Here is a 26711-nt window from a genome sequence, read left to right on the forward strand (position 1 = left end):
CTTAGAAAATAAGGCTTGGAGAGGTTTCCTTCTGGGATAAGACCACCCCCTCTATATATATGAGAGGATCATGGCTGATTGAGTTCCCATCTATCCAATCGTCAAACAAATCAATCTACTACCTCTACTCCAACCCTTTTGCCCTCTTCTCCAACCCCCATGTTGTTCATCCCTTGATCCGATGACCAAGAATGGCGCCCTAGGCTTGCCGGACAACCTAGGGCAACCCAACGACGTCCTTGCCCTGACGGGGTCCCTCCTGGGCGAGAGCTTCGACGATTTCTTTGCTAGTTTGCCTTAAAACTAGCCGGTTCTTCGTCACGTAAGCACATTGGTTATCCTTTGGTGGTTTGCTTGTAAACCTCTCCGTTCTTCACCACGAAAGAGTGACATCTTTGCTGCGTTCTTCGGTCCGTAGCGGCTCGGGCGTCCAAGGCCCTGTTGGTGTTTGATTCGGATCACTTCCGACGTCAACAGGACTCTAGACTAATTTATTAATTTTGTGGAACTATAGGGACAAGGAGGAGTTTCTCCGTACGACACACTGTCACCCCTAATGATTCAGTCATATCGATACCTTTCTTTGCTAATTGCACAAGTAGCTCCCAATTGAAGTGGTAGACAAGGTTTGCAAGCATCACTTGAATAGTGGAACTTGCAAAGTGGGTTCCTGGACACATCCTTCGCCATGCCCCAAATGGTGGAATTGAAACAACTTGTTTCTACTCTTAAGCTAAAATTGTGACAACTAAAAGCTGAATGCTGTTAAACCTGTGTCAAGCCTTTTGAGCCTCATGAACCCCGTGTTACACTTGTTGAGTATGACATGTACTTATGCTTGTTTATTTTCATTACTTGGATAAAAATCCTGGATGGGTAACAGATGGCTATGGGTATGATGATTTTCCTGAGGACTACTAGACTTGTTGTCAACCAGTCGACGTCCCTGTGAAATGGAGCTTCCGCGAGAGATCTTTTATTACTTCCGCTACATTTATGGGATAACTCTTTCCTATTCGTGATGTAATAAACATTTGTGATGATACTATTCATAATTTGTCGGCTTATGTGTGTGACTGATCTTTGGGCGCACATAAGATTTTGCACTCCATTTTATCCTTAAAATTGGGTGTGACACTACGCTGAAGCCCCCATAAATAGCAGCCCCAGGCGTGTCGCCCCGTTCCCAACCCTAATCGCAAGCCACAGCCCTTGTCTTGAGCCGCAAGAGCAGCCACAAACCCTAGCTGTCGCCGCCGTGCTCGCCTCGCCACTCCGCCGTCGTCTGGGACCGCTCACCGAGATTCGCTAGGAGGTAAGCAAGCAGACGGTACCGCGCTAGCTCTCTCTCTCTCGCTCTCTATTACCATAGTGCCGTTGTTGTTGTTTTGCCAGAGTCCTGAGCCGCCGGGTCGAGCCCTGCGCCACCGTTGTGCCGTCGGGGCCCTCTCCAGCCCCACTGATGAATTCGTCGTGCACCTCTCTCTCTCCCTCCCTGTGCTCTTCTTTCGACCAATGATGAACAGAGTCGCCGTATCGATGAACTCCGATGAGGTCAGTCTGTCTCCAACCTTGGCGCCACCGTCTGCAGCACCCGTACCGGTTCGGTCCACCGTGGACACATGGGCCTCGCCTACAGTGACCAGTCCACAGCCGGTCCACGAACCCCGGCCAACCGCAGCCCGCCACGTGGCAGCGACTTGGTCAGCCCGCCTGCCGCTATCTCTTCTGCACTTAACCCCCTGACCTTTACCAAAATAGAACCCGCAGTCCACTCCAGATTCAAAATCTGATTTCTATTTACTTTTATTTATTTCAAAAATAAGATCCACTTATTTACAGTTTTGCCACTACCTTCTTTAGGCCATAACTTCTACGTTTTAGCTCCGTTTTGACCCGTTCAAGTTGTGTTAGATTCACAACGACGTGATCTACATGATAGTAACATTGTTTATCACGTTTTGTTCTTTCAAATTAAATATTAATCTGATCACTTTGTATGCAATTAGTTTCCAATTGAAAGCAACTTAATTAGGCTTTCCACCTTTTTATAAGTAAAATAAGATTAGATCTATCTTGGTTTTCCAAATCAAATATAATTTGGCTTAACTCAATTTAGATATTTCTCTTAAATATCTTATCCATGCTTTTATATAGTTAAAATGAATGAAGCCTATAGTTTTCTTTTCAAAATAAATCCTTCGGTGGTCGTTTCTTTCGCACCCTAGCCCGTTTAGCGTGCTTTTTGCTTCTGTATGCTCGTAGCAATATGTAGATTAGATGCATGTCTGTTCGGATGCTTGTGTGGTGCTTTATGATCTTGTCCTATCGGTGAGTTATACATGGTGAACTAGAAGCAATCCTTTGAAGATTTGGACTAGAGGGAGGATCAGAGTTTAAGGCAAGTATAGCATGGGATTATCCTTGTTGTCCTATTCACTTTAATAACTTAATCATATGCATGTGTCTACCTTGGCAACCGTAGTAATATTCCTAGCTATTTGATATCCTGGATTCCTTGCCACCTTTGGGTTAATGCATTGGGTAGTACGAAGCTAGTGCTCCACTTAACCATGATCTTGCAACTTGTCTTAAGAGGACCGGAGCATTGGGTTTTATGGTGCTCTAGATTCGTCTCTCAAAGGACTTATCTATAAGTGATCTTTTGGGACTTACAGCACACCTGTGAGGGCCACATGGCTCTAGCTTTAGCTCAGTACAAGGATCTTTTCTAGCTTGTTAGAGGTTATCGAAAGGCACAAATGGGGTGTGTTTCGGGTTGGGTGTAGTGCGGCCTCTGCCCTTGTGTGTATAGCCTATGCGGAATGTGCCATCGGGAAGGGGAGCTCTACATTTGCAGGGCATAGAAACCTAGCGGCCATAACTTGTTGGACGAACATTTGAAAGGCTTCATAGTGTACCCTGCCTGCTCATTTTGGTAGTGTTTTGGGGACTTGCAAACCCCGGGCAAATGTGAATCACGACTCACAGTGAAAGTGTACAACCTCTGCAGAGTGTAAAACTGGTATATCAGCCGTGCTCACGGTAACGAGCGGCCTTAGAACATTTATGGAATAGATGATCACTATTGACTACTTGTTTATGCTATTCATTAATCATGTTTACTTGATCATGTGTTTATACGGGCTTGTGATATAACTTATTGCTACTCAATTGCTAAAATCATGACTCATTGAAAGCTAAACGCGGTTAAACCAGTGTCAACCTTTTGAGCCTCATGAACCCCATGTTATATTTGTTGAGTACGACATGTACTTACGCTTGCCTTTAAATTTTATTTGGATAAAAATCCTGGATGGGTACCAGATTGCTAGATTCTGGAGAAGTTAGGCTTGTGATCAACTAGTCAGTTATCCCTGTGGAGTGGAGTCTTTAGCCGAAGATCCGAGTGTCTTTCCGCTGTCTACTAGATAAGTTTGTATTCTTGGTGCTAATACGTTATGTAATTAAGCATTTGTCTTTTGATATTACCCTTATTTGTAGCCATATGTATGATTTGACTTCCTAGGCTCATATATGGTGTGTATCTGGTTTTGTCCTTAAAACCGGGTGCTACAAAGTGGTATCAAAGCAATGCTGACTGTAGGACACAAACCTAGGTAGAATTGGTCGTTTGGGATGCTCACTTCATCTATTTCATGCTTTTTGTCATAACCATGCTAGTTGCTAACTTATGCTTCACATAACTTTATTCTATTATAAAATTAATTGCTTCAATTCTAACTCCATCTTGTCTATCTATATAGCTGCCGCGTTACTGTCAACCTGCCTGTATGAGTGCTGGAGGGAATTGTCCCCTAGGTGTGGGGTGGACGAAGGAGTTCTACTTCAAGCGTAGGGATGACACGGCCTACTTCCACTCCCTACTCATGACAGTGCTGCAATACTAGTACTTTGACTTGCTTCCCGCTTTGCAATATCATTGCACAGAGTACCGGCACCCCCAGGAAGCTACCTAAGGGAAGACAAACTTGTTTGTCACTTCTTGGGATGAAGCTAGGAAGGCTCGTAGGGTGGAAAACAGTCATACCCACCTTGTGAGTCGTGCCACTATGGAGGAAAGTATGGAGGATGCAGCCCATCAAGATTGCATGATATACCATGCCTGATGTTTTAAGAAAATGAAGGAAGATCCATTCAGGTTCCTTCCTCGCTGTGACCAGATGGCAACAATCTTATAATCCACTTGAGATTAGCTAATTGGGTATATAGATCGTTAATTACGTACTTACCCCTCCACCAAACATCAGAGGGCAGAATAGGTATTTTCACTTTAACCAACAATAATCAACTAATAATAATCTAGAGATCCAAGTACTCCTCATTGTTAATCATAATCCAGATTATAACAATCAAGTGTATAATCTGGATTGTAATAATCCACCTCTCATCCAAACAGGCCCTAAGTCTGTATATATATCTACAGGCTAGTATTATTAAATATGGCATCTGTCTGGAAACTTTTGAAAATTTGCAATGCTATGGCTCAATTTTGTAAATTGGCAAATACATATGGAACATTTTGTTTTCTTGTGACGCCAAAGGTCAGAGATTTTGTTAAATTGTTTATGATATCTATATACATACGAAATCATCTATCAACTGTGTCAAATGATTAACTTAGTTGCTCATACCCAGCCGCTGAAGCACGTTATTATGTCTCAGCTTCCGATCCATAGCGTGACTGGCATACCATGTCGAATTAACAATTATATGTATGGCGGGTTTTGTTATTTTTATGAGCACGTGTAATAGACAGGCAGAACATCTATCAGTGATGGCAAATAAGCGACTTAAGATGCTGACACAGCGGCTTAGCTTAACCAGCGAATTAACTTGTCTCAGCTTCCATTGTATAAAAAAAAAATTAGGAGATAGACTCTGCTAATAGAGGCAGACAGTTTTAGGGGCCGCGGTCAGGCAAGTCTCACGCAAACGGTATGTGTTAATGAATTTCAGTAGCGAGCATTCTAAGGTGACTTCCTCTGTTAACCGACTATTAATATACATCTGTTGTTAATAGATTAACAGAGGAGTACATCTTAAGATGACCATCTCCAAAAATGACTATTAACAGAGGCTGTACATTCTAAGGGACTGTGTCTAGAAATCAATTAACAGATGCGAGCATTTTAAGAGCCCGCCACTAGAAATAGTTGTCTCAAAAAATTCATAATTTTTTATATAAACTCATATAAAGACAAAATTTATACTACATTGTAGAGCTCGATGTGATCTTCAATTTTATAGTTGAACCCTTTTATTTAAAAACTACTTAGAGTTCCAAAAGATCATTAAGCTCCAAAATTTCAATATTTAAAATTTTGATTTTTTAAACAATCTTGGGTGTTGACATATGGTCTACACAAAAGTTGTAGTTCTCAACACTATCTACAACATTGTATCTCTAATGACGAATCAGTTGAACACCCCTCTTCTTTGATTGATTATATGCTAAATTTCTCTCTAGATAGTGGTTCACTTTGCACTAGGTTAGGAATCCCAAAAGATATTATGATACTTTTTACAGGTGGTACAAACAAGGGGCAGATCAAATCAATCCATATTGTTGATAGGATGTGGATCCATTTGCTGGACAATATGGCTGACAAGGAATGAAGTTATTTTTGACAAGTGTCGACCAAAAGCTTTTTTGCAGGTTATACTGAGTGGAATGTATTGGCTATGCCAATAGGCACAATTAATTACAGCGGGGTGAATCCAATAAAGAACATATTCTCCAAGTTTGTCCGGCGCTAGAGGCAGTGGCAATATTTTTTTTTGTTTCCTTTGGTTGGCCTCGCAATATTTCATTTTACTTTCTCTTTTCTGTTAAGTTGTATATAGATTTTCTTATTCTAATTTTGTTTTTTTCTCCTATTTTATTTTACTCTAAATATTTTGTTAATTTCATGTTGTACTTTTTTCTCTATATTATGAGATGCATATGATATTCACACATTGCATGCATGTATATATGATGTTCTATGATGTATTTTTTATTTACATTATATACACGCCGCTCATCATGTCCAAGAGCTTAGATTGTAGCACCATTTCATCCGATCTGTAAGCGTGGCTTGCATTTATAATTTTTTGTTGTGCCGTTAATTTTTTACTAGGCCGGACAGTAATTGAATGTATGTGCGTAGGTGAGAGGTGGATGCATGGCATAGGTTTATGTTGATGCATTTTTTTTATTATTTTATTTATTTTGTATTTCATTTTCCTTTTATATTATATCCTTTTTTACATTTTATTTTCATATATGTTTTCCTAGTTGCTTCTATTTCTTCTTTGATACTTGTGTGAGTTATATTACATGCCAAAATATCTGACTTGTCTTAACTACAGAAATAATTCGTGCATTTTTGAAAGTGTCTTTTGCATCTGTCTAGTTACATCACATATCAAAATAATTGGCTTTGATACATGCGATGTTCACATAATATACATGTGAGGTTCTTTGATATACCTTGGGAGGTCAACGTAGTATAAATAGGACGTTCTATAATTATTCTAGAGTATTCACACCGTACTATCATAGTTATAAAGTATATTTTAGGTTCTTCAAATAGTATTCTTGTAAAGTTTTTTCTATTTTTCCTCCATTGTTATTTTTTCTTCTTTATTTTACTATAATTGAGCAGTTTAATTTCTTAGCTTCCATGAGATATATGTGATGTTCACGTTGTATACATGTGATGTTCTTTCATGTATTTCATGATGCGCAAGTAGTATAAATGGGTTGTTTCCCGATTATCTTTAAGTATTTACATATTAATCATGAGATGTTGTACGGTATATTTTTGGTTGTTCAAATAGTTTCGGTGTGATGTTCTTTTTTTTAATTTTCTCTACTATGTATCTTTTTTATTTTATTTCTTGGTTTTCCTTATGTTTTATTCTATCTTTTATTGATGTTTTCTATTTATGTTATTTATGTATCTTTGATTATTCACATAGTATCTATGAGGTACTCTATGGTATATTTGAGGTGTTCGAGTAGTATTCATGTGATGCCTTATGTGCATTTTTTCCTTTGTATTACTTATGTTTTCCCTTATGTTTTATTCTATCTTTTATTTATTTTGTCTTTCTATTTAAGTTCGGACATAAGCTTTTCTTGTTTCGTGTGAAGAATTTTTTGCTCTCATACTCATCCCTCTTATTGTTCTAGTGCCTTGTTCGTAAATTTCTGGTCACAAATATGAAAACAGTTTGGTGCATGGTGTAAAAGGATGCAATGCTTGCTTTTCTTATTTAGTATTAGTGATTTAACAAGTCGAAAACCCAAAAGTATGATGCAATTATGATAGATAGTGCACAGTCGAGTCGTCAATCTATTGCGTACATAAAGGACTCTAGACTAATTTATTAATTTTGTGGAACTATAGGGACAAGGAGGAGTTTCTCCATACAACACACTGCCACCCCAAATGATTCAGTCATATCGATACCTTTCTTTGCTAATTGCACAGGTAGCTCCCAATTGAAGTGGGAGACAAGGTTTGCAAGCATCACTTCAATAGTGGAACTTGCCACTACGCCAGATTTGCACATCACTGCCGGCCTCATCACTGTCGGATTTGTGAGAACCGGCAGTGATGTACCTTCACTGCAGGTTATGAGCTTGAAAATGAAAAAAATGATTGGGGCTGGGCTAAAACCGGCAGTGAAGCACCACATCACTGTCGGTTTGTGGCTTGAACCGGCAGTGTTTTGGCGGGCACTCATCACTGCCGGTTCAAGCCACAAACCAGCAGTGATTGAGCTCTATCACTGTCGGTTCTAGCCAAGAACCGACGGTGATAAGCCTACAGCATAAAAAGGCTGTAGTCATCCTCTTCTTCCTCCCCTCTCCATCCCGAGAACAGAGGCGCGCTTTTGGGCCCTCCCTCGATTGTTGCGGCTGCTCTTCACCATGAAGCTAGTGCTTGGATTTTTAAGAATGGCTTGATCTTTTTGCTTTAAGGTTAGTAACAAACATCCACTCCTTTGATTTTGTTGCTTATTTAGCTTCGTTTTGATGGCTACATTGCTTGATTCTCATTCTAGTTCTTTCTCCATTCTAGAGAGCACTTTTCCAATTAGACATTTTTGCAAGGCTCAAATTATGGTGAATCCATCATCCAAAAGGTTAGTGTCTATGAACACATTCAAATTGTGGTGAATCCATCATCCAAATTATTCATGAAGCTCGATTTCTTATTAATTCTTTGTAATTACTATCTCAGTATTTTTTTGTGCAGAGATGGATCGAGAGTGGATGCATCTGTCCCGAACGGACAAGCGGTACATGCATGGCGTCAGCCAGTTTATCACTGATGCCAAAGCCCATACTGGGAATGGGAACCCTGTCTTCTGCCCATGCAAAGATTGCAAGAATCATAGGAACTTTCGTCAAATTAAGTCTATATGATCGTACTTGATTACCAGGGGGTTCATGCCAAACTGTATGATATGGACTATGCATGGCGAGGTTGGTGTGAATGTTCTGCAGGAAAATGATGATGATGTGGACATGCCTGACGTAGCCATCCACGATGCTGACGAGGAACCTGGTGTCAACACGGAACCTATGGCCATAGTTAATAATGTGTTTAGGAACACGCTAGCTGACGACACAGAGGATAACGATGGCATTTCTCAGCTGCTACATAATGTAGAGACCGGATGTCTTAGTGAAAGACAGCTGAGAAAGCTAGAGAAAATGAGACAAGATGGCAAAACACCATTGTATAGGAATTGTCCAATGAGCAAACTAGAAGCCGACATCATGCTGTTAGAGTTCAAATCGACAAACGGATTGAGTGATAAAGGCTTCGATCAGTTGTTAGGTATAATAAGGAAAATGCTCCCAGAAAAAAACGAGTTGCCAGAAAATACATACTTGGCCAAGCAAATGATCTGCCCCATCAGCCTCGAGGTTGAAAAAATACACGCGTGTTCCAATGATTGCATATTGTACCGTGGAGAAAAATACAAAGACTTGGACAAGTGCCCCAAGTGTGAAGCTCCATGGTACAAGGAAGGGCCGTCAGATGAGGGTACCAAGACCAGAGGAGGTCCCATAAAGGTCGTTTGGTATTTCCCTATAGCTCCCCGGGTGCATAGGCTGTTTGCATGTGCAAAGTCCTCCAAGCTGTTGCGCTGGCATGGCGAAGAGTGTAAGAAAAATACAATGATGAGGCACCCCGCCAATGGGCATGACTGGAGGACTGTCAATACTATGTTCTATAAGGACATCGGTGGAGAGGTAAGGCACCTTTGGTTTGCTTTGAGCACAGATGGGATGAATCCTTTCGACTAGGTTAGAAGCAATCATAGCACCTGGCCAGTGACGCTCTGTATATACAACCTTCCACCTTAGGTCTGTATGAAGCGGTCGTACATCCAGATGCCACTACTGATCCAAGGGCCAAGACAGCCTGGGAATGACATCGATGTGTTTCTAGAACCAGTGATCGATGAACTAGTGGAGATGTTTGAAAAGGGTGTTCCAAATGTTTGGGACGAGTACAAAAAGGAACATGTCATGATCAAGGGAGTACTTATCGCTACAATCACCGACCTACCAGGTCGAGGTTCGTTGTCTAGAGAGAAGACAAAAGGCTATACTAGATGTGTCGAGTGCTTGGACGACACCGATGCGGTAAATCTGCCAAATAACTCAAAGATGGTTTATATGGGACACCGTAGGTTCCTACCTAAGGATCACCCTTAAAGCAGGAACAGAAAAGATTTCAACGGTACTATTGAGAAATGCTTAGCTCCAAAATATCGAGACGGACCTGCGATACTTCGAGAACTCAACAAACTAGAGGTTGTCCTTGGGAAGGGGGACAATGCAGTAGCAGCGCCTGATGGGAGCATTTGGAAGAAAAAATCGGTTTTCTAGAAACTACCTTACTGGCCATTTTTGAGTGTACGCCACTGTCTTAATCCCATGCACATCACTAAAAACGTGTGCGCTAACACTCTTAACACCTTGATGGACACCGGGGGGACATCGAAGGATTCACTAGCCACACGCCTAGACATGCAACACTTGGGAATCAGGAAGGAGCTGCATCCCATGGAGCTAGAGAATGGCCCGTTCAAACTTCCAGTTGCGTCATGGACATTGAAGAAGGAAGAAAAGCGTGCGCTTATTTCTTTCTTCAATGAACTCAAAGTCCCGACGGGCTACTATGCGAACCCGAAGAGGCTAATGAACATGAGAGAACTCAAGTTCAACTATGGCCCTATGAAGGCCCATGACTATCATGTCATTTTGACTCAGCTGCTCCCTGTTGCCCTGCGTGGTATCCTCCCCCCAAAGGTCCACGCCCCAATCATAAAGCTTTGCTCGTTCTTCAACACGATCTCAAAAAAGGTCATTGATGTGTCCACGCTAGAGCAGCTGCAGCGTGACATAGCCGAAACTCTCGTTAGGCTTGAGATGCATTTCCCGCCGACTTACTTTGATATCTCATTGCATCTGCTCATTCATCTTGTTGACCAAATCAGAGCCCTTGGCCCAATGTACCTGCATCAGATGTTCCCTTTCGAAAGATTGATGAAAGTTTTTAGGAGGTATGTTAGGAACAGATTCAGGCCAGAAGGGGGCATGGTTGAAGGATGGTCAATGGAGGAGGCCATTGAGTTCTGCACATATTATCTGGACATCAAAAGGGTCAGAGTTCCAGAATCTCATCACAAGGGAAGACTACATGGCAAAGGAACGGTCGGGGAGAAATCTGTTACAGTAGACGACCTTGTTTCTTTCAGACAGGCACAGTTTTCTATTCTTCAGCAAGCCAAGGGTGTGATGCCATACATTGACGAGCATAGGCAATCGCTGCAAACTCTGTATCCGAGCAAGCCACAGGCTTGGCTGGATAGAAAGCATAAGGAGGAATTTGTCAGCTGGTTACGACGTCGCTTGCTTGGAATAAAGTTGGGTAATCAACTGGATGCCTTAGCCAAGGGACCTTCGAGTACTTATCTTAAGTACCAAGGGTATGCGATCAATGGATTCACATTTTACACAAAAAAGCAAGATGGAAAGAGCACATACCAAAATTATGGTGTTTGTTTTGATGCTCACGACAAAAACAGCAACGTGCAGGCGACATACTATGGTTTCATAGAGGAGATATGGGAGCTAGCCTACGGTCCATTGAAGGTAGCTCTTTTTCGCTGCTAGTGGGTCCGGCTCGAGGAAATCAACACTGACAGCGAAGGGTTCACTACCGTTGATCTCACTAAGACCGCATACAGAGACGACCCCTTTGTCCTTACAAGAGATGTTATGCAAGTTTTCTATGCAAGGGACAACAAGACAAAAGGAAGGCTAAAAGTAGTCCTAGAAGGGAAAAGGAAGATTGTCGGTGTCGATAGAGTGATGGATGAAGAAGACTACAGGGGCTATCAGGAAATGCCTCCATTCGGGGCGAACGTACCCCTACCTATCCTTCAAAAGGGTGACGAACCTGCTTACGTACGAATTGATCACAATGAGGCCCTCATTGTTGATGCACCTAAAGATAGTTAGATTATTGTTAACTATGTAATCATTATGCAGACGTTGTATCAGTAATTCACACTGAATATTTAATTTATATTTTGTGCGCATCTCTATAATTTAATTATTGACTATGTAATCAAATATTAAGATGATGTTCACAAACAATATTATTTGATAATTATAGACCATTAATTCATTATCATCGAATTAAATAATCAAGACACAAATTTTTGTGTTATTTTAGAATATAAACTAACTGCATTATTTCTATTAATAAATAAATAAAGAAAAGTAAACTAAGTGAACTCCCTATTCTAGCTCAGCGGTTAAGGCCGTGCACTCTGTACTCTGAGACCCGCGCTCAAATCCTAGGTGGGCCAAACTTTTTTATATTTTTTACAAAAGGCTGCGATGGCAGGCTCCAAACCGACACTGTTTTTTATATTTTTTACCTAAAGTTGGCGGCAGGGCCCTTCACTGTCGGTTTTGGTTTTAAAACCGGCAGTGATATCTTCTATCACAGTCGGTTGCTCAAACCGACACAGAAGGCCCAATTCACTGTCGATTTTTAAACTAAAACCGACAGTGATGTGTAGATGCTCCTCACATGCCAATAGTGCTCCCATGACCACAACCGGTCAACCGTTGGAACACTGCTCCCACCTACCCCGACAACTTTAGTTCAGAAATAAAAATGTACCATGACTGCTAGCCCCTATAAAATGGCCCTCGGCCAGGAGCTAGCCTCTCCATGCATGTTGGTTTCAGCCAGGCCTTATCAGGCATGATACAATGTTTTCCTCTCACAACAAACCATAGATATCGTTATGCATCGTAGTCCACCAAAAATCCAAAATGGTGCACACATGAGGTACTAGAAGAATGCTACTGAAGATAGAGCAACGCCGAAGATTGGAGATGCCACGAGGTTCACAGAGCCATCCGCTGTGGTGTGCTCTGGACTGTATGTCTAGAGAGACCTGGTGTGCTCTAGGCAATTTCCTGCCCCGAAGCAGCATTGGTTCATCGGTGCGGTGCCGAGCTGAATCCAATGTGCTCTGGACTGTACCGAGAAAAAGACCATGGCCTGCAGAGGCATGGATTCATCGATGCCACCTTATCATCTCCAACCGGTATAGCTCGTAGACCACCTCGGTGCTGTTGTTTGACCCTAGTTGGTGCTAGAAGAATGCTACTGAGGTGGTTAAATTATAATGTGTTGATACACATTGATGGTAACATTGACCTGTACGCAAATAGGTCTTTGTTATCGTATATGGAATTTTAGTGTAAGGTCTTTGTTATCGTATATGTAACTTTTTTTTTGTAATTTTTTGATGTATTTTATTACTATCTAAATAAATATATCGTTGTTGTTAAAACTTTCCCACTGTAGTATCTAAATAAATATATCCTTTACTTATATGCACCTTCACTGTCGGTTCTATTTAGAAACCGGCAGTGATAGTCACCTTCACTGTCGGTTCTATTAAAAAACCGGCAGTGATAGACATCTTCACTGTCGGTTCTATTTAAAAACCGGCAGTGATGTCCATGCCCCCCTATATAAAACAAACGGTCGGCCACATACATCGATCCCACCCACCCACGAACTCTCTCAGTCTCATTTCTCACGTTTCACTCTCACTTCTCAAGACATCCACTCTCTCTCTACGTGATTTGGTCATGGCTCCTGTATTTTTCAATGGTATTGATATGTTGTCTTCTCCAATATTCTATCTATATTCATTTGATCTATATTTATATTCATGTTTCTTTGCATTCTACATTTATATATATTCTTATTCCTTGCATTCGATCTATATTTAATTATGTTGCCACATTTTACTTGGAAGAATTTTTTGTGCATATATTTTATGTTCATATTTTTTTTGCATTTTATCGATCAGGTGGTATGAACAATGGACCTCCCCCACCACAAGAACCAGGTTTCCACCCTGGCGATGAGCCATTCGCTCCTAATGTGGCCATTCCACGGTTACCTGTTCCAGCTATTGTATGAAAATTTTTCCAACATCTTTTTTTTTGATGCTAACAAATAACTGTAATTAGTTTAATATCATTGTTGCATGCATATATATGTCGCAGACTATATCCCCAATAGATTTGCTGTGAATAACACTTAGCTGGTTCTTTGTCTCGGACATCGTCGAGAACACAACATCTAATGCAAGTGGTCGGCTATGGACGTGTGAACTCAGTTTTTTCATCCCTGTGAGGGGTTCAAATCATCGGAACCATATCCACGGGATCGGAATACAGAGCTTGGACGTGATAAGCGCCCAATTAACTGCCGTGCATATTTGTTTAGAGGCACTTCGACGTATTTGCTATGATGTGCCTGATTTCTTGCACTTCAAGGCACTTGCTTTGAATGCTGGTGATATCTCCGTCCCACAAGCAAGCGAATGGTTTGCGAGCTACAACCATGCGGATGTGGTAAAATGGTCACTTATACCTGAGTCGTGGTTATTTGTTGTTTAATATTGTAATAACATTCTCTAATTTTTTTCTTTTTCTCCATATGCAGATTGCGCTACAGGACCTTACCTATGCTGCATGTGGCTTGTGGGCCGTTCTAGACCAAGCTACGGAGCAACTCAGGTACGATTGGGACTTCTACAATGGAAACCTCGGCCAACTCACTATAGAAGGACGCCAGTACTACATAAGGATTACTAACAGTGGCAGTGGTCGTTCAGTAGGTTACATCTATGGCCGACCATTCTTTTGGTATTGTGAGGCACGAGAGAGTGCACTCATAAGGGCATTGGACTTCATCGATACAAGTGGATACATAATCCGTGACATCAATTACCATATATGGCTACAGAGGCATGTTAGTGTGCGTGGCCCGATCGATCCTGGCAGCGATTCCGATAGTAATTAATGTTTATTTAGCTAGGTTTTCGAGGTCATAGTTTAATTAGGTTCTAATTTTAATATGTACAGCTTTGTGTGTTTCATTATTGTCATGCAAGTAATTCATGTAACATTCTGGTTTCGTATTTGTCTCAAACTTATTCTCAGGCTTGCACGTGCCACATGTGAAGGAAACACCAAGTTTGGGATTTTCCGGAGATGGTTTGCTACTTTCTGAGGTTTAATTGAATTTCCGCGCGACGACACTGTTTAATTATAGGTTGAACTGAGTCTACCCACGAAAAGATCCGGAATGGTGCCAAACTTTTACACAGGATCTAATGTGCCCTAGGGATAAGAATTTTGTGGAGGTGGATGAAAAAATCTATTGGGTCCAAGATGAAATTCACCCTCTTTTGTATCATTTAGCACAGAGAAAAATATAATAAATAAAAAAATGAACAGAAAAACCTAAGATCCTGTGTGGGGTCTTAATTTGGGTGTACATGCTTGCCAAAAAAATTTCAAGCCATGTCGACATAGGCGGAGTATACATGCTTCACAGAGGTACATATGCCCTTTCATCGAACCATGACTATACACATAAGTTATCAAGGTTTCTGTGGTTCATAGGCATTCCGGTGTCGTATTGGTCTCAAACTTTTCTTAGGCTTGCACGTGCCACATGTGAAGGAAAACACCAAGTTTGGGATTTTTCGGAGAAGGTTTGCTACTTTGATCTGAGGTTTAATTGAGTTTTCGCGCGACGAGACCGTTTAATTATAGGTTGAACCCGAGTCTACCCAACGAAAAGATCTGGAATGGTGCCCAAACTTTTATATAGGCTCTAATGTGCCCTAGGGATAAGAATTTTTGTGGAGGTGGACGAAAAAATCTATTGGGTCCAAGATGAAATTCACCCCCTTTTGTATCATTTGGCACATAGAAAAATATAATAAATAAAAAAAATGAACAGAAAAACGTAAGATCCTGTGTGGGGTCTTAATTTGGGTGTACATGCTTGCCAAAAAATTTCAAGCCATGTCGACATAGGTGGAGTATACATGCTTTCACAGAGGTACATGTGTCCTTTCATCGAACCATGACTATACACATAGGTTATCAAGGTTTCTATGGTTCATAGGCATTTCCGGTGTCGTATTGGTCTCAAACTTTTTTCTTAGGCTTGTACGTGCCACGTGTGAAGGAAACACCAAGTTTGGGATTTTCTAGAGAAGGTTTGCTACTTTCTGAGGTTTAATTGAATTTTCACGCGACGGGACCGTTTAATTATAGGTTGAATGAGTCTACCCACGAAAAGATCCGGAATGGTGCTAAACTTTTACACAGGATCTAATGTGCCCTATGGAAAGAATTTTGTGGAGGTGGATGAAAAAATCTATTGGGTCCAAGATGAAATTCACCCTCTTTTGTCTCATTCAGCACACAGAAAAATATAATTAATAAAAAAATGATTAGAAAAACCTAAGATCCTGTGTGGGATCTTAATTTGGGTGTACACGCTTGCCAAAACAAATTCAAGCCATTTCGACATAGGAATACATATGCTTCTATTTATTCAGTATATGAAAGAATTCTTTTTAATATATATAAGCATCACTGTCGGTTTTAAGAAACCGGCAGTGATGAGAGCAAACCGACAGTGATGCCTGTTATCACTGTCGATTTATTTTGAAAACCGGCAGTGGCATATAAAAAATTAAAAAAAATTGTGCCAGCCCTCGGGTTTGAGCTTGGGTTTCGGGCCACAGAGTTCAGACACTTAACCGCTGCGCTAGTATAGGATGTGTGCCATGGTTTATTTATTTTGTGTTTTTGACCTTTAGACCGCTTAATAAATAATAAAATTAAACCAAAAAAGTTGCAGGGTCTTAACCGTTGAGCTAGTAGGAGGTATTCGAAAGAATTAGAAAAGATAAGTTACTTATGCTGTAACCACTACAAGGAAATCACTGCCGGTTTAAAAATGGCCCGGCAGTGATGTGACAGATGACAGACATGCTGCAACACGGTATTATCTAGAAGAGCAACAGTCCTGTTGCCCCCTCGATCTCCGGTACGTAGCATATCATATACTACGGTCTTCATGACAACGAGGTCATACAAAATGCAATATGTAAGCAAATAAACGAGAGGTGATGATGATCAAACAAAGAAGGATTCAATTCGACGACACGGTTTTTAATTTTTCAGCACCAGTAAATTATTACATTGGCCTAAGGCATTGATTAATCGCTAGTGCTACTAATTACTGCCGGTGCTGCCGCATGCGTCGTCCCCCGGCTGCCGGCGGCGGTGCTCCTCTTCATGCTTCTTTCGCTCAGCCCTGTGCTGGCGCCGCCGTTCCACGTCCATCGCGAGACGCCGCTCTGTCTCCTCCTGGTGGCGGCGCTCCTCCTCCTCGCGGCGGCGCTCATCCTCCTTGGAGACCTCGATGACGTGCTTCAGGATGTAGTCGTCGGTCTCCTTCTGTGTGATGGCATGGAGGTGTCGGTCCTCCTCCTCCTTCAGAGCCATCTCCAATGAATTGAAGACGACCTCCTCCACCGGAAGAGGTTCCGGTTCCTCCTCCGATGTGGTCTCCCGGTCCGGATCGTCCTCGAGGTTCACCTCGAGGTCCGATTCGGACGACGGCGTCGGTGGAGTCGGGGGGGCGACGTGAGGACGACGGGTTGAGCTTCGCCCATGTTGTCTTCAAGCGGCGAGGCATTATGCGTGGCGGCGTGTCGAGGGCCGGGGCGAGGTGTGCGTGGGAAGGGCGGTGCTTCGCTTTCTTGATGCGCGGTGGTGTGGCGGCCGACTGTGTGCATGGGGGCCTGGCTTATATGGGCATGTCACTGTGGAACTGATCACGGTGGAATAACTCGCACCCCTCGGAAATGGATCACGCGCCTACGTTGGGAAACGCCATTGAACCGCCATTGCGCCTGTGTTGGGAGCGCGCCTATGTTTTGGGAACCGGCGCGAGCAGCCAATGGACGTGTAAACGCGGGTGTCTCTTCGTGGGGAACTGAAGGGCTCTCCCCTCAGAAACGGAGCGCGCCTGCGTTTGGGAACCGGCGCGAGCAGCCAATGGACGGGTAAACGCGGCTTCATGGACCGGGTAATTAAAACAGTGGCTCTTCATGGGAACCGCGCGACCAGCGTGGCCAGGGAGTCGGAGGGGCCTACGCGCAAAGCAGGGACAGATAATCAATCAAAGGAATAAATTCCTTCAAACTTTCCGAAATCAGGCGATAGCTCAATGGTTTGTCCGCTGCTCTAGAACTTGTAGGCTTTGATTCGATTTAGGGATGCAACACATTTATTTTATATTTTTGACCTTTAGACCGCTTAATAAATTATAAAATAAAACCAAAAAAAATTGGGCCGCCTAGGACTCGAACACGGGTCTCGGGGGCTAAGTTGAGGGGTCTTGACCGTTGCGTCAGTAGGAGGAGTTCGAAAGAAAACGGAAACTTATCCTACTTAACACCTAAGTTAAACCTAACCGCTACACAACATCACTGCCAGTTTGGGGAATGACCCGGCAGTGATGTACACCATCACTGTCGGTTTGCAAGCAAAACCGGCAGTGATGAGCTATTTCCCAAAATAAATTAATAATTTATAAAATAGAACAAAAAAATTTGGGCCGCCTGGGACTCGAACACGGGTCTCGGGGGCTAAGTTGAGGGGTCTTAACCATTTCATCAGTAGGAGGAGTTCGAAAGAAAACAGAAACTTATCCTACTTAACACCTAAGTTAAACCTAACCGCTACACAACATCACTGCCAGTTTGGGGAATGACCCGGCAGTGATGTACACCATCACTGTCAGTTTGCAAGCAAAACCGGCAGTGATGAGCTATTTCCCGAAATAAATTAATAATTTATAAAATAGAACAAAAAAATTTGGGCCGCCTGGGACTCGAACATGGGTCTCGGGTTCTAAGTTGAGGGGTCTTAACCATTGTGCCAGTAGGAGGAGTTCGAAAGAAAACAAAAACTTATCCTACTTAACACCTAACTGCTACAGAACATCACTGCCGGTTTGGGGAGTAACCCGGCAGTGATGTGCCCATCACTGTCGGTTTACAAGCAGAACCGGCAGTGATGAGCTACTGCTATAAAAGTGGTGCGGGTTGAAATTATCCCAATTCATTTCAACCCCGCGCCAACCCCTCCCCCCACGCCGCCAGAGCACCACCCCACGCCGGAGCACCACGCCACGCCGTCCACCGCCCCACACCGGAGCACCGCCCCACGTCGAAGGAGCGCCCCACACCAGAGCACCGCCCCACACCGGAGCACCGCCCCAAGCCGGAGCACCGCGCCATCCGTGCCAAGCCGGTGCACCGCGTCGTTCGTCCCACCGCCGAGGCCTTTAGGAGCGCGCAGACAGCTGCTTTCCCACCCCCACGGTGAGTGCGTGGCTCATTGCCCTCTACGTGTCTGATGAAATGTCCCACAGCTGCTTACTTGAATCAGTTTGATCATGCAGTGTGTGCTATCATACAGTTTGATCATGCAGCTGTGAATGCTAGAACCTAGGTTTGCCACACAGTGTGTGCTATCTGTTTCTTTGTGTTTCTGGACACATTGCTAGTAAGTAGTACATTGTTACTTAGTAGCACGTTGCTCAGCTCTATTCATCAGTATACTGATAAGAACAAAAGCGTAATTTTATTTTTGGTTTCCAAGATAAACATAGCAGGGACTCGTAATACTTGACAGAAATTGCTCTCTGAACGTTAATGGTAGTTTGGTTTTGGAGTACTTGCATTTTCTCTGTGAAACAAACTTACGTTTTCTCTGTGAAACCATCTTGTGCATCATTGGAGCTTGGCCAGATACATATGTGAAACCAATGGCTGGCCTCACCTCGTAGCTTGCAATTGCAACTGCGCTCCCATCAGGCGGGTACTCAATGTTTTTGGAACTGTGCCACCGATGCTTAATGTTTTTGGATGTGAGGATGGAGTATATATACTTTAGACCTATAGAACTAATATATGTCCAAACTTGTCATGGAATTCTCCATGCTATCAGCATAAAGATGCATAATTATTAACTTATGCAAGATTACAAGTAATACATAGTTATGTAGCCTTGTGCATTAAACTGGGAATATTTTCCAACAATCCTATCTTATTATGAGTTTTTGCATGTCACTTCCTGGGATAGTATGAGATGCATATTTGCCCCTACCAACCATGTAAGTTTCAGATCAAAGTATCACTAATTTGGAAAGATGCTTACCTGCACTGATACTTGTGAAAGAACCTCGCGCCGATGGTTGGGGGATTTATAGTGAGACTGAAGACTCTTAGACATCTCTAGGAGTATATCCAAAAGTATTAAACTAGCTCTCTAAATCATCATTTGGTTTTTAATGAATAAAAAATATTCTTTATATCTTTCCTACATCTAACAACTATTACTAAGGCACATGAATAGCTATTTTCCAAACACTCCTATCTATGCAATGGTCGTGTGTTATTCGTAAATATATTAAATTGTATAAGAATACATCATGTTTGAATGACAACCTAATTTACTTAAATGTATAGGCAACCATGGTATGGTATGTAGTGCATGTTGGTCACATGTCTGGGATTTATCGAACCTGGGAAGATTGCTATGCTCAAGTCAATCGCTACCCTGGTAATTTGCACAAAAAATACAACACAGAAGTTGAAGCTTTGAGGGCCTACTATAGTCATCCGGCCTACCTTGCAAACCATGGGCAACCGGCCTACTATGGTCCAATGAATGCAAACCATGGCCATTCGCTAGCACTGGAGATCGAAGAGAAGCCACCCACCGGAGATGTGAAGATTAGGAGAATTGCTCCTTGGTCTTGGAAAGATCTCATGTTTTTATTTATGGCTATGGTCATCGCTTTTCTTATTTGGAAGTTGATGTAGGCTTAGTTTCGTAGAAGAGTAGGTGGACTTTGTTGAATGTGGTCAATCAAACAATGACTTTGTTCTAGGTGAACATATGCTATTATTTGACTTTGTTGTATGTGGACTTATTATTAGACTTTGCATTAAACATATTATATATATATATGAACATATGCTATTAGTAGTTGTCCACGGCCAAAACTAACCACGATCGTGTCACAGCCATGACTCATCGTCGCCTGTTACCCTGTCGCCAAAGAACTGATCGGCAACAAGAAGCGGCTGATATTGCTGGGACGGGAGAGCCGCATGATCCGACAAACGGTGATGGTGTCAATCAGGTCGGTGAGAATGAGCAGCCATGGACCTCGTCCGGCCTGCTCGATCTGGGTCAAAATGACCAAGATGGCCAGGTAAATTTAGTATCATGTCACTATGTAGCCACACATGCTAATCAACTGAGAGGGTCATACCTTACTTGGTGTCTCTATCAGGAGCCTCCATCGGCCGAGGAGCTAGAGGGTTCGGGTAGCAGGAAGGCTAGATCCAAGCGAGGTGTGTCAAAGATTCCTGTTGGTAGGAATGCACACTAGCACATTACTGAGTTCGATGAATTCGGGGATCCACTCTCACCGCCTATAGCTTTGACCAAATACAAGACTATCATCGGGTTACTTGTTAGGGACTTCATCCCGATTAAGTACAGGAAGTGGATTGGAAAAGATGATGACCGGTGGAGTGTTCCCAAAAGCGAGAAGGATTACATATGGGATGTCAAGATCCCAGAGTATTTCACTTTCCCAGCCGAGTATGACAGGGAGTTAGTCAAGAAAAAAGCAAAAGAAATCATGGGAACATGCTTCAAGAATTTCAAGGGGACATTGTACAAGAATTTTGTCCTCCAAAATAAAGAGCCAGATTTCGATGGTGGACAGTTTAGCAAGCAGAAGGACTTCTGGCAGGCTTTCAAGGAATACAGGTTATCCAAGGAGTACTTAGAACTGAGCAAGAAGAATAAGGAGAATTCGCAGAAAGTGACGAATCCTCATCATCTCGGCTATCGTGGCTACGCCAAAAACATGCCAGAATTTGAAGCAGAACTTCAAAAGATGGATCGCCTTGCTGAGGAAGGCGTTCAGGTTGAGACCGCCGATTGGGAGCCCAGATCGGTAATATACTGTATGGGGAGGAATGTACGGCACGCCGAGGATGGGAGCTTTAGCTCCTCAAATCTACCCATGAGCGAACTCATCCAGAGGATCTCCTAGGTAACTGAGGAGGTGAGGCAAGGGACTCGCACTTCTAATAGGGAGAAATACATGCTGACCCAAGCACTCAGAACCAGGAGCACCCTGGTCGCACTAGAGGAACCGGTGTTGTTCCTTAGAAACTAGCATTCCCCCAAGAATCTAACACTTACCGGAGCCGTTTGAGGGGTAGAGAGGAACATGAGGCAGAGTATTTGAGGAGACTAAAAGAGATGGAATATAGAATGGAAGCATGGATTGAGGCGACCGCTGAAGCGCGAGTCGAGCAAATTTTGCTGTCCAAGGGGCCAGCAATACCACAAAACCCTACTCCTACTGCCTTGAGCCCACAGTTTAGGGGTCGCAGCAGCTGCGGATCAACCCCGCTCAACGAAGAAGAGGTGAATGTGCCTCATTCGGTGGACAACATCACTAAACCTGTCAATGTCAGGTTGTACATCCATCAAGAATGGACAAAGGACAAGGTGGTGCTCGGGCAGGCCTGGCCTGTGGGAGATGGGACAATTAATGGCCGCCCAATTCCACTGGGGTACGCTCGCGTCACCATTGACAGAATACTTGATAAGAAGTATAACAAGATACCCATTGAGTACCCCGTAGCGAAAGACAAGCCGAAACTTGGTCATAACAAGGGCTCTCAAGTGTCCTGGCGTAAGCGCTTCATTAAGCTTGACCACCAATTGTCCTCTAATCATGAGGACGACTGTGAGTCTTCACCCACCCGTGATGATAACTCACCATCTCCCAACAGAGATCACTTCCCTCCTCATCCGGAGCCATCACCCCCAAGAAGACAGAGGTCTCCTTCTATTCCTCCTCGTCCGACTCCATCTTCATCAGCCCCGAGAAAAGAGACTCCTCTTCCTCCTCCTCCTCCTCCGACTCCATCTTCATCAGCGCTGGGAAAACAGAATTCTCGTAGTCTTCCTCCTCCTCCATCTTAGCCCAAAACAAGATCAATGACATCCTCGCAGTTGCAGAAAAGGTCCTTGGATTCGGTCGCTAATGCTCCCAAAGTGGACCAACAGAAAAGAAAAAGGTCGTTCAGTGGCAGCGTTACCTCCTTGATGGAAGAAAAATTTACAGGACACGTCAAGAAGGAAGATTGTATTAGTTTCTTCAATCTCTGTGCCTCACTGCCTTCATTTATGTTGAAGTCTAAATTCGAAAGGCAAACACAGAATAAATACGCTACAACAAGAGATGAAGAAATACACAATAAAGATTTAAGGAACATACAGAAGTACGTCGAAGACAACCAAGGATTAACCATGGAAGAGGCCGCGACCATCTATTATGATGTACAAGGGACGGCAACACCAACAATGAAGTATGTAAGGGGCAATTTTTTGGTTCACGATCATGAGTATAAAAATCTGACAACATATATGCGCTATTTACATGAATATTACATGGCTCAAGCAACAGAGACGGACAGCTTTGGCTTTGAGGTTATTATTCGTTCAACTGAAGAAGAGAAGTTCGATGTCGAGTGGGAGTGCTTGTTCCAGCTATACCAGAAACACGATCTCGATGTTCAACTATTGATGTTGTGGACTATGTAAGTACCCTACACGCACGATATTACAATTAACTACTCTCTCGAGATACAAATTGTTAACTTTTGAGCACTTCCCATGATTTTATGTAGGTGTATAGCAAAATTTTGCATTCTAAAAAGCAAATGGGATTACATAGGCTTCTTGGACCCCATGCGAGTCTCTGATGAGAGGACATGTCTAGGCGTCTATGGATGTGATGTGGAAGACCTGAAACAGAGATTGATTGCTGTTTTCGACAAATTCACGATGAAGAAGAAAACCCACATACTTCTAGCCTACAACAGCGAGTATGTGTTCTCGGCTTTTAATTTTATGCTTCTTTTTTCGTTAAGATTATTCGATAATTAGGATTCTATGATTGCAGCAACCATTTCATCTTCATTTGTGTTAATCTTGCCAAAAATCTGCTTGAGGTGTGGGACTCGAAGAAAAAAACCATTTCATCATCTGGATGCACTGGTGTTAGTGCTGAATTAGTAAGCGATCCTAATAACATATTATTCTCTAATCACACATACCCGCTTTCTAATGTTTCTCCTTTTAATGTTGCTTAGTGTCCAAAGAAGTCATATCGGTGGGAAGCCGGTCTCATTCAAGGTTGTCGAAATGTAGGGGAAGTACCTATCACAGCCGGCGGGAAACAATGAATGCGGGTTTTATGTAATGTGGGCAATGCTTCGCTACATCGGCGGAAAATCGGAAGAAGCCGATAAGTTGGTGTGTATAATCCCCATTTCATTTATGTCTGTTAATAATTCAACAAAATGGTTTACTGTTCCTCTTTGGATATCATCTTTTTTGAACAACAGCGCAAGAAATTTAAGCACGAAAGGCTGCTAGAGATGGAGATCGTCGCACTACAATCGAAGCTGGCAAAATTCATCTTAGCCGAGGTATTGGAAAAAGATGGACTATTTTCCATTGCACAATCCGTGAAGTACAAGGACCAATATGGCCTAGAGTGGCTCGCTAGATTATTGTAAGAAGTCCGAGAACATTTCTTTTTTATTTTGAGGGATCGAGATCTGGATAAGAACATTTGAATTGTAACATTTGTAATGTTTAATATTGATGGACCTATCGTCTACGTAGCATATATAAAGCGAAACCTGATCCCACGAAAAAATATAAATTAAAATAAATTATAAAACAATAAAATACGAACGGGCCATCACCGCCGGTTAGCAACAAACCGACAGTGTTGTCGTAACCATCACTGCTGGTTAGAAACAAACCGACAGTGTTGGCTTGCTCAACACTGCCGGCTTGAACCATAAACCGACACTAATAATTAGGACAACACTGCCGGTTTGATACATGAACCGACAGTGTAGGCTTCCACAACACTGCTGGCTTGAGCCAAGAACCGACACTGATATTTACTACAACACTGCCGGTTTTATCTATGAACCGACACTGATATTTACAACAACACTGCCGGTTGGATCCACCAACCGACACTGATATTTACAACAATACTGCCAGTTTTATCCATGAACCGACAGTGTAGGCATGCTCAACACTGCTGGCTTGAGCCAAGAACTGACACTCTTGAAGCAACCGTCACTGTCGGTTGGAACTACAAACCGGCAGTGTTGTTCAACTAGACACTGCCGAGTGGAGCCAGGAACTGACACTGCACTGGTACAGAGACGACCTTTACTCCCGGTGGGGAACCCCCTCTAATCCCGGTTCCCCACCCGGGAGCAAGCATCCGGGACTAAAGGGGGTCCTTTAGTCCCAGGTCAGGAACCGGGACTAAAGGGGGACCATTAGTCCCGGTGGGTAACACCAACCGGGACTAAAGGTGCCTCCTGACATGCCACAAGGCCGGCACCCTTTAGTGCCGGTTGGTAATACGAACCGGGACTAAAGGTTTTTTTTCTTTTTTCTTTTCTTTTCATTTTTTTGTTTTCTTTTCAAAATAGGTTTTTGAAGTCGTATTGTACGCTGCTAATAATACATTTATACGCGCGTATAGTATGTTTCGGTTCAAGCACAATGAACGTATTAAATCACACATTTCAAGCATAGAAATATATATATATATATATATATATATATATATATATATATATATATATATATATGCATGCATCATATATATATTTACATGCATGCATGCATATGTGTATTTTACATTATATTATTTTATGTGCATATATTACAAAAGATTGCATTACAGTTGTTGTGATATAACAAGTTTTCTCTCATCCTCTAGCTTGGCTTCCATGGCAGTGTTGGGTCGAAGTAGAACTCGCCCTTGGAATCGATGACCTGGTCATTAAAAAATCCGGCTATAGACTCTTGAATTGCTTTGATTTGGTCATGTCGTATGACCTTTTCCTCCAACCATCGAGCCTACAGGTTTGAATTAAAGGAAAATAAATTAATATATGTACATACATATATATATATAAAGACGTAGTAACACAATCAATAATAATAATTAAATGAATATATAGTGTATTTTTAACGTACTTTGAGTCTCTCTGTAGGAGTTCTTTAGGAGACCTCCTTGATAAACTTGCAAACATAGTAACCACAGTAGTTGTTCCCCTGTTCCTGCCTCAGACACCACTTTACGAGAAAAAGATTTGTCATCCAATCTGGTGATCCGGTGAAAGCTATATGTTTAATTAATAAAGATGATGCGATTTAGGGGACTTACTTTCAAAGGGATTACATTCAGTGGCGCTTTGCATTTTCCCATGTGTTGCTTCTCAATAAAGGTTTTCGAAACACTGCCCAATAAAAAATTTGCCACGTCATCAGATATAGTTAATCATCATGTTTGTGTGTATATATAGTTGCTAGAGATACCGAAATTACCTCTGGATAATATCTATCATATCTTGGTAGTCTTGTTGTGGTTTTCTCATCGAGTCATAGATTATCAAGTGACTTTTCACCAGATCGATGTCCATCAATATCCAGTGATTGCTGCATGTGTTTATAGGATATAACGCATAACACTCATTAATTAACTAGAATCAACATTTGAGCCATTAAGGATGATCGACATTATTAACACTCACTTGAAGTTGTAGGGAAAGAGTATATCCTTCTTGTGGCGTTGGTTCACTAAGAAGTTCATGAGGTTACTCTCTGACTTAGACTTCCAATTAGGCTTTGGAGTAACTAGGTCTTTGAATACTATATGGGGATCAACAAAACCAATTTCATTGCAGCCTTCCTTTCTGCACTCTGTCATTGTAAATCTGCATATATATAGTACTTGTTAGGATAATTTATATGCATATACACATATATGATGAGTTTAATAATAGATCGAAAGAATTATTACTTACAGGCAATAGCAGCTAATGATAACTTTGTCCAGAGAGGTCAGGTGGCATAGTTGATGAAATTCTACAAAGTCAACATACATAACATTATCGCCATGGAACCAACGTTCGTCTCTAATTCTGACACCAACGCAGAAGTATCCACCGGTAGATGCCTGCATGTACCACTTGTTTAGCAGGTATATTTGCGTCCCCAGATCATCTAAGGCTTGAGGGTTGTATAGACTCTGGCCTAGTACAAATTT

The 26711-nt window shown here is 42.3% G+C and overlaps 1 pseudogene; it reads right to left on the reverse strand.

Annotated features, from left to right (window-relative positions):
* Window positions 1–494: 494 nt before the first annotated feature.
* The window catches only part of LOC136482404 (indole-2-monooxygenase-like), a 37733-nt pseudogene continuing 11516 nt past the window's right edge, over window positions 495–26711 (reverse strand).

The sequence above is a fragment of the Miscanthus floridulus genome, chromosome 9, assembly GCF_019320115.1.
Source record: "Miscanthus floridulus cultivar M001 chromosome 9, ASM1932011v1, whole genome shotgun sequence".
Classification (NCBI taxonomy): domain Eukaryota; kingdom Viridiplantae; phylum Streptophyta; class Magnoliopsida; order Poales; family Poaceae; genus Miscanthus; species Miscanthus floridulus.